Raw genomic sequence first — 10212 nt, forward strand, 5'->3', positions numbered from 1 at the left:
TGAGAGCTCATTTTAACACTACATTTCACAAAATGAAAAATCAATGAATACATTGTTTCAGTGTATGCCCTACTTTATGATTAAAAAATAAAAAAATTATATTTTAATTTTTTTAACAAACTGAAATTTTAAATTATAAAAATAAAGATAAATTTTATTAGTGTCTAACAACTGACCACAAATGGGTCAAGGACCGAGGAAACAAAGGAAACCCAACAACAAGAACACCAAATAGTGACCAAAAACCAACCAAGAAAAGAGAGAAGGAATGAGCAGAAACCTCAACAATCTCAAGGGGGTGGAAGGACTAAGATGGTAACCCCACCATGCCAAACAAAGCTAAGAAGTTGAAGAAACAAAGAAGAACCTCATAATAGAGGGGTAACCTGTAGAGGTGGTAGCGGTAGTAGGAGGGTGTCAACGATGTTTTTATCTCTAGTGATGTCTCATACCAGTAGAGGGAGTGGAATTGGATCTCTACGAGTTGGATCTCTAGGGTATCACTAATATAGGCACGAAAGGTGAGTCCAAGTGCCTACAAAACTAACTCTTGTAGCTTGCACAAAGTAATTAGTAAAAGCACTACTCATGAAAGATGGATCAAGTCTTGGTGCTTCACCTCTATGATCATCACCTAGATCCAAAAACTGCTAAGTGTTCTATTTATCCTCATAAGAGTTGGTTTCATGTTAAACTACTCATGAAACATGAGTTAATGAGTTGACTCAAAAAACTACAAAGTTGAATCCTGAGAGTAATAGCACAATAAATAAATAATTTATAAATAATACTAATGTAATAAATTAATCAATATATAATATGCCTACAAAACTTACTCTTGCAGGCTAGTAGCTTTCACAAAGTTGATTAGTAAAAGCACTGCTCATCAAAGATGGGTCATGTCTGGGTGCTTTAGCTCTGTGAGCATCACCTAGATCCAATTAGTGCAAGTGATCCATTTATTCTCATGAGAGATGGTTTTGTGCAAACCACTACTCGTGAAACATGGGTCAATTGAGTTTAACTCAAAAACCACACAATTGAATCCTGATAGCAATATCATATTATATTAATAATTTATAAATAATAGAAATGTATTAAATTGATCGATATAAATTATTCCTACAAAACATACTCTTGTAGATTAGCTTGTGCTAGGTAATTAGTAAAAACACTAATCATGAAAGATGGGTCAAGTCCCAATGCTTGACCTCTATGAGCATCACCTAGATCCAATGAGTGCTAAGTGTTCAATTTATTCTCATGAGAGATGGGTTTGTGGGAACCACTACTAATGAAACATGGGTCAATGAGTTTGACTCAAAAAAATACACAGCTAAATCTTGATAGCAATATCACAATTTGACTTGTTGTGGAAACTATATCCTAATTATCTATTTATTTATTGACAATTGTTTGATGTGTTTTAAATTTATATACCAAAGTTATGGTTAATATATTTTTATTTTTATTTTAGTATTACTAGTACTATTCTAAATAGTTTTATATATTGTAAGAATAAATACATACATGTATATATGCATATATGTAGGTAGTACCATTCTAAATAGTTTTATATATTGTAAGGATAATACATACATGTATGTATATATGTATGTAGGTAGGTATATACATGCAAATTGTATGGCTAAACTCAACGAAAATTAAGATAGTTGCACTAGTGAACCCATACCAGCATCTTAGAGCATTTCAATCATAAGACTTGGTGGAAGGCATGACCTCATCCAACTAGCACGTAGACTAATACCCATGCATGCAACTCAGGTATTCAAACAAAACATGCAAGATTAATGCACAACATAATATTATGCATCATATAGCAGTTTTTTAATTTGATTGTGTTCATATTTTGTGATTTATCATTGGAATAATAAAAGAATGCAAGAACAATATAAGAGAATAAAAATATATATAGATCTATTCTTCATGTAATATGATCTAAAACATCGATAAAGAAATGCATACAAAAGTAAGTATATAATAGAATAATGAACTGTCTTTATAACTTACCTTTGTAGGAGTGCTTAAGTCCCTGCCCATTAGGAAACTTCTGGTGTACCCACTCAAATATTTGCAAGAAAATCCAAATTTATCTTAATTAGCTTAGCTATCATATGGAACCAAATACAGAGACATGAAGGTAATGGAAATAGGTGCATGATGTGAACAAACTCCATGCTAAGAGAGTAAAGTGAAGTGAGGAAATGAGAAAGAGAAGAGAAAGTGAAGTGAGAAAATGAGAAAGAGAAAGATAAAGAGAAAGAGAAAGAGAAAGTGAAAGGCACCTTCATTGCTGAGTGATTGAAATAAGTTTATTGGGCTTTGCCTCCCTCTTCCTCTCCCAATTGGAGTAGTTGCTGGGAAAACAATTCAATATTTTGAGATGGTGAGTAGAAGTATGTAGAGGGGGTCATCAAATCAATCTTTTAGAAACACAGCCATCCTTGTGTCTTACGTACCAGATTATATTATTCTCAAGTTGCATTTGAGACAAAACCCACGTTGTTCACTATTGTGTCTTTCATTTTCTAACTATAAAAGATGGGAAGATGAAGTGATCATAGTTTGGATTACAATCACATTTTAGCTCTGATATTACCAAAAACTTTAAACAATTCCACAAAATCATGTATTAGTTTTTCACTGATATTGTTATCATGCACATCACATTTTAGCTCTAATATTACCAGAAACTTTAAATAATTCCAAAAAATCATCAAACTTTCCTGTTCACCTTAGCCGCCTCGAGAAGATTTAAATTATAAAATTTTCCTATTGTACAGAAGATCCAAACTTTTGGGATCTCAAATGACAAGTTTTTCAAATAGAGAGGAGATATTTCATTGACATTATAATTCATGAAAAACCTCGTCTACAACATAAAAATTTACAAAATCTCCCTACTTCGCTCCACTGGATTCCCCAATTTGATGTTTACAATCTTAGTGATCAAGTTTTAGACATTTACTAGAAAAGTTTTGATCTATTCCTTGCACTTTATTACTTTCAAACTCATAGTTTTCATTAGAAACACAGTCACTTTGCACACTACATAAACCTATAGTATTAAACTGCAAGGTCTGATAGCCACAAGTAACAATAACATTAGAAGCCAAGATCACATTCTTCTATTTTATAAAAAAATGTGTCATATATATTACAGTATATAATAATATAATAAGCTCAATGAGGTGGGTGAGCATGGGTCAAACCTGAGATGAAACCTAGAGCTGCAATAGTTGTAGGCTACCATATGAGTGCTATCACTCTAATTTAGTTTGAGCCCACAACTGCAATAATTTAAGCCTATCTTATGGTTGATATAACTCCCCTAGTTTTAGTCTATCTTAATGGCTCCTCACACTATCCTCAATGTTGACTTATATTGTTAGCTAATGAATTCCATTTCTTCAAATCAAGGAGGTCTAACAATTTTGTAAAGCTATGTGGTTGTTGTTGATTTTATCTGGTTAATTCCTATTTTTTCTTGGCAAACCTCTTTGGCTAGAATTAAGAAAGAAAAGCATATGTCAATGATGGTTCTATTATACAAGATTTTTAACAATAATCTCATTTTTCATTGCAGATTTGTTAGAGGAATTATTGGTTAACATTAATAAGTTTAGGAAAGACATGAAGCTTCCTGTTCTAACCAAAAATGAAAATGCCACTTGTTTGGCAGAGCAGTTAGTAGATAAGTTCAAAGGCCAAGTATGTATATTTGATACAAAAGATGGAGTGGTTACTCTAGATTGTGTTCCTAGTTTAGATCCAAAGATAACATTTCATAATTATACGCATTCACAATATCATCAATATGTGAATGAGACAAAATTTGTGTCAGTTGGGTTTGCTTCTAAAGATATTGGTTTGTGTTGGTTCTGGCTACCAATACAACTGGTGGCAATTTTCAAACTTATAGTATAGGCATGATACATTATGTTAATAAGTTGTTGTCTTGAATTAGGGACATTACAATTATCTCTAAGGGAAGAATAAATATAGTCCCATCATAGTATTTGTAAAATATCAAAGTTTAAAATATCAATAGAAGCCCTGATGAGAAGAGTTTATAGTTAACATATTCCAAAGTATTTTAATCTATATGATCAATTTGACAATGCTCTGCTTAATAGTTATGGATCCCATATATCATAAAGATATACTTGACATCTTTCATAAATATCATACTCAAGAAGCTAGATGACACCATCAATGGTGTCCTCTAATGAAACATCAATACGAATTCAAAGTGCCTTTTTGCTACCAAGAAAGACTAATATACAAAAAGATTTGTGAAATCTATGAAAGACAACATAAAGGACCAAAATTTGATACTTACATGCATGTTACCTTTTTTTGAAATCCCAAAATCAACATTGCCTACTCATTACAACATTCTACCTCTTCATCATAATTTGTATAGATTGCTTTCAACCACTCTTCGTATTCCTTATCCAGTTGATTATTTGATAGTTGCTTACCATCTCTCTCTATATCAACATGCACTGAAAGCGAACCGCATCAAACATATTAATGTTCATCTAAATAAAGTTTTTGTTACAAAACTCTAAAATCACAAAAATGAAACACTTACCAATGTAATAAAAAAGTAAAAGGATCAAAAAAATAAATTTAACTGCTTACAGTAAGCTACCTACTTGGAGAGCTACCATAAGGCTTGTTGGCAAGATTTCTTAATGCAATAGTGAATTGGTTCTTGTGGACAAGGTCAGTCTGCAAAAGGAACATACCAACAATCACTGAGATATAATAAAGTTGTTATCCATAGAAAAAAAGTAGTAACCAAAGTAATGTTTGTGAGGTCTTATGGTTGCTTAAAAGAGCCTACAATCCAGATCCAACCGGCCATGCATTGTATTTTAAGTGCAAGGAGATATCCATTATAAATTAATTTTTACAAACCTAGTTAAATTGGGACATTCTGAATCAATATGTGCACAGTTTTGGAATCTGAACCCATCAATTCCATTATGCCTGTGCCTTAAAATATGGTAGGAGATATTGACATGCATTAAGTTTTATAAATGCATAAAAAAAGAGAATATTATAAATTAACATTCTTTTGAAGTTTATAAATTAAAATACAACAATTCTCTCTAATTATGTGAGTGTGTGTATGTATCAATGATTGTTCTTTTATTCACTGAATTTGCGGATTGTCTTTGATGCTATAAGTATTTGAAGCTCATGATTCTTCCCCTCACTTTCGACTTGACCTTACACATTTTTATACATTCTTTGGAATGGCAGAGTTATATCTCTTCCCACAGGTATCCCTTAATGAACACACTCCTCGTACATTATTAATATTTTCGTAATTGCCTTTCATTCAATTGCGCCTTTGGGAAATAATTACTAACATGTTATTGGCTATAGCAAAAAATAATCATTGTTTTCTTTACAAAGCATAAACTTTGTACTTATCATTTAATGATCCATTGGTTATCAGTTGCCTCACCCTTTAAATGAAGACCATGCTACAGGGTTACAAATGTTGTAGTTTTCTTATGTCTGTTCACTACCAAAATGGGAGTTTTTCACTGTCATATGGGAACAATATAGTCTACATTGTGGTTTATATGAGGATTCATTAATGCAGGCTAGACAATTTATTTTAGATTTTTGTTTATTTTGGAAGTCTTGCTATGATCTTTGGAATGCCCTTACTTTGATTTCTTTTCTAGGAAAATTGTGATGTCTTTTTTCTTTTAGATTGTAGGAATCGCATATAGCAGCTCTATAAATTTTCGTGCACCGACAAAACTTTTTAACATGACTAGTGATGTTGATACATCATGTTAAAAGAGAAATTTCTTAGTCTTGAGTGTCCTATTTTTCTCAATAGAAATTTATTTTTCCTCTAGAGTGCAATCCATTTTTTCAGTTCCAAATATTACTCTTTCTCTAATGCTATGGGATGACGTCCTTTGTATACATGCTTTTTCTATTTTACAGATTGTCTTAGTAGAAGACTATATCCTTTCTTCCTTAGCTAAAGGTGCATGCTTTTAGAACTTGCTAGAAAATGCAAAAAGAGTTTATCTTCTACAAAGGTTGACTTTCATGTTTTTGTCTCTGTTTTAATAATTTATGTTTTTCTTCATGTAGGTCTTGAGGGGAAACTTTTCATGACCTATGATGAAATATAGAACAGGACAGTGAAGTTAATAATTTTAACTTTTAGGAAATGAATTACATACATTTTATTTTAACTAAGCCATTTTCAAGACTGGCAACCAAAATGTTGTGCATAATTTGTATAGTACTTTCTCCAATTTTGCAACCCATTGAAGATGTTGTCCTCATGTTTTTAAAGGTTCCCCCATCAGTTTCACAACTATTCCAAATAGTTAGAGCATTGCAAACATGAATTTGCAAAATCTTGCAAAAAAGTTGCTCTTAGCAAGAAAATGTTGTCACGACAACATAACAACATTTTAGCAACTTTTTTCCCAAATTGGAGTTAGACCTCCAAACTTGTTCCAAAGACCAAGTAGCCATATAATATGCATTAAAGGACCTCAAATAACATATCCAAGGCCATGGGAAACTTAGTAGACCATTTTACCCTTTCTAGAACCTAAGTCACCTAATTGACAATATTTTGCACTTTCTAGCAACTTGGTCATTTTGGGTCTTGCCAACTCTCCTAAACACACCTAAGGACCAAATAGGACCTCTTATTAGACTATTGATATGGCTAATCATCACTACAAGCCAAAAAATAGGGAAACCCTAGCTTTCATACTAGCCTGCCTAGGTGCTCCTGCACCACCAACTAGCTCCATAAACATATTCTCATACTCTATATTAGTAATTACTTCAAGTGATCATCCTGAAAAGCCCCTTGTGACAAATACATAAAAACTATTGTCAAGAAGTTCTTGATCAAAATGTAAGGGATTTTCTATAGAATTTGAATCTTTTGATGCTATCTTCTTCATAACTCCCCACAACATTATTATATCTTCATTCTTTCTTATTGTAGTGTAATATAGATTTAAGTATTAAAATTGATATAAATAAACAAATCACAATAGTTCAAGAATGCATTGGATTTTGATATATGTATGCAGACCTAAGAACTGTATAGAAATTTGAATTGATATCACAGAAGTAAATTGCTACCATTTGGCAGGGATGGCTAGACTCTTTCAAAACTAAAAGCTAGAATTTTATTTATAGAGAGAAATTAAGAAGGTCAAGTTCAACTAATTGGATTTTTCATAGCAGGCTCCATAAAAGGGGCTTGCACCCTTTCTTTAACCATAAGAATGGTACTATAGAAATAGAAAGTACAATTTACTAAATTAAAATAGATCTATATCTATTCAATGGAAGCTCCTAATATATAGATATAAGCTTCAAGTTGGTCTTCGGGTATTGAAAATTTCTCCACCAGTTTAGAGAATTTTGTGTTGTGTGGCAATTTGCAAACATATTTTTTTCAAAATTTATAATCTTAGAAGAGAAAAAGATACTATCTATTTTGATATAATTTCCATAATTTTTGACATATACTCAAGTGACTTCTACTTGGTTATTTCCACATTATTGGTCTGCACTGTGTATGGATGATAGTGTTGGAAGATACAGCCTGTGAATTCCTAAAAGAATAGATATGCAAAGAAAAACAAGAATATAAATTGAATAACTTCATGCATGAAGATGATGAATATTATAAATAGACCATTTTAAATGTGTTGCAACAAATCTATAGAAATTTTTGAACTTATAGTGTAAAGAAGAAAGGGGGAAATACTGCAACGCTCAAAAGAAAATGCATAGAATAGCTTGGAAAATATTATTCAAAAGTAATAAAGGGGTTTCTTATCTTGCATAACCTAAATAATAAAATAGAGTAAAGGATAAAGGATTATCAAAAGTTTGTACTTACCAAACAAAGATCCAATGCAACACCAAATAGAACAAATAGGCCCTAAAGACCAAAGACGGATTTTGCGGCAATAGAAAAAATTCATAAGCATTGAGAGCAAAAATTAAATTAAGGGTTTTTTTTAATCTTGTATAACCTAGAATAGAGTAAATGATAAAGTATTGATGAAAATGTGTACTTATCCACGTTGGTGTGACAATGATAGCATGGTTTTTTTTTTTGTTTGTTTCATGGAAGTAGAGAAGATGGTGGAAGGTTTTTGTGTTGTTAAGATGGTACTAGCAGGAGTCTACACCATAACTCAATCCCCCATAAAGTTATGAACCTAAGATCAGAAAGTAAATGTTGTTGTAAATAAAAGTAGTGAATCAACATTCTAAAGAAACTGTGAAAATAAAATTATGAGAGCTACATAGTATTGGAAGGTTGGTAGGCATCCATGGGATGTTAAGAAACATTTTTTTTAAAGTATGGAATAGCTGAGATATTGAAGTTTGGAGTCAACAATTACACTCAACAATGAAATCCTCACCAAGGATGGATTTGAAAGTTTAATCATCTACTCAAAGACAAGAAGCTCGAGAATCAACAGTTTGAAGATTCTTAATAAGGTAATGATAACCTAGTTAAGAGGACATCAGATATTACATAAGATAAGCTATTTTCCTTCTATTGTTATTAAGGTAATGGGTAAAACATTTCAGATTTAAAAGACTAGTAAATGCACTTTATCAAGCTAATATCTAAGATTTAAAATAGAGTTACATATACAAATTCAATCTTGCTTGAAAAGTAAAAGAAATTTGTTCCTCTAAGCACAAGAGTTCCCCTTTATCATCTTTCTAGTTTGATAAGAAAATGATTTTCGTTGTTATGACTATACATTCTATATTTTCTGGAGTTTCCAACTAAGTCTTGGAAACTTTTATAAAAATTTCCCAGCTTTAAGGTCATAGCTATAAACCCCAATCTTAACATTCAACATCTATGCCTCTTACTCAAAGTTGACTAATCAATCTATTCACATTTTTCTTCCTAGTTTATAACACATTCAAACAAGATAAGGAAAAATCCTCAATAACCTCCCTAATTTACTAAGAGATGTAACATTTGAATACAAGATGAAAAGTAGTAAAACTTTTTAATTCAAATGTATTTAAGAAGTGTGGCATTTTAAAATCAGAAAAGATGTAATAGTAATATCCAATTAAAAAGGGGAGTTTAAGCTGTGAGTGAAAAACTCTACACTATAAATAAGATATGTTTATGCCCTTAGCATATTAATATAGCTACAAGGTTATGACTTAATACTAGTTATGATTTGGGTGTTTCAAAATAAACAAAGTGTAGAGTTCATACAAACTAATAGTCTTGTTTATCAATTAGAGAAGGTACAGTAACAAATGCCAAATGCAGCCTTATTTAAAATCTCAAAAAATATCATATGACCACTGGCAGAAATTATGTGTTTATGTGCAATTATAAAAAATATTAAGGATTTGAACTAAAAAATGACCTCAACAAAGTCAAATGTAATGCATTTTAAATTGGGTAGATAATGCACAAGAACCCCATATCAATCTATCTAAAGGAAAGGAAATGGAAAGAAGAGGAACCAATGGAGGCATTCACTCTATTGTTTGGGCATATCTCTCTAAAGTTCTAAATTCTTTATCTAACTTTAAGAGTTTGCTTAGACTTCCTTAAAATTCTATCCAATGTTGAACATCGTATCACGGGAAAAAAAGAATAGAGGGTTTAAACTTAGGTTGAAACACATAAATTGTTTTGCTTCAACTTGCCAAAAAATAGAGGGTTATGGTTTTTTTTTAATGTTCAATTTAGGCATAATTCCCTATCTTTGCTAAAGTGTATTATGTCTAAGCGGCTAGGGAAGAGAACAAAGTACACAATTACTCTATCAAAGATACATAAGAGAAACAAAGAAAACAAGTTCTAGAATAACTTGCACGATTTCATTTTCATATTCCTTTCCAAGGTAGATATACGCATAAAGGTTTTCAATGGAAGAGAAGAAGAACCTGAATAAATGGAATTCACAGTTGAATGAGCACCTTCCTCCAGCTCTTGCCTAAAAATATGCCTATCAAAATAATGCTTTCAAGTGGTGGCTTTATTATCAAAAATATAACATTTATATTTTTCATTTTTTGTTATGAACTGGAGTTGGTCAAAATTTCAACCAACTTGAGAAAACCTAATTTGGTCAAAATTTTGACCAACTCAGGCATAAAACCCTCATTTGGTCA

This window comes from Cupressus sempervirens, chromosome 2 (genome assembly GCF_028749045.1).
Source record: "Cupressus sempervirens isolate cs-2001-9-10 chromosome 2, ASM2874904v1, whole genome shotgun sequence".
Lineage (NCBI taxonomy): Eukaryota > Viridiplantae > Streptophyta > Pinopsida > Cupressales > Cupressaceae > Cupressus > Cupressus sempervirens.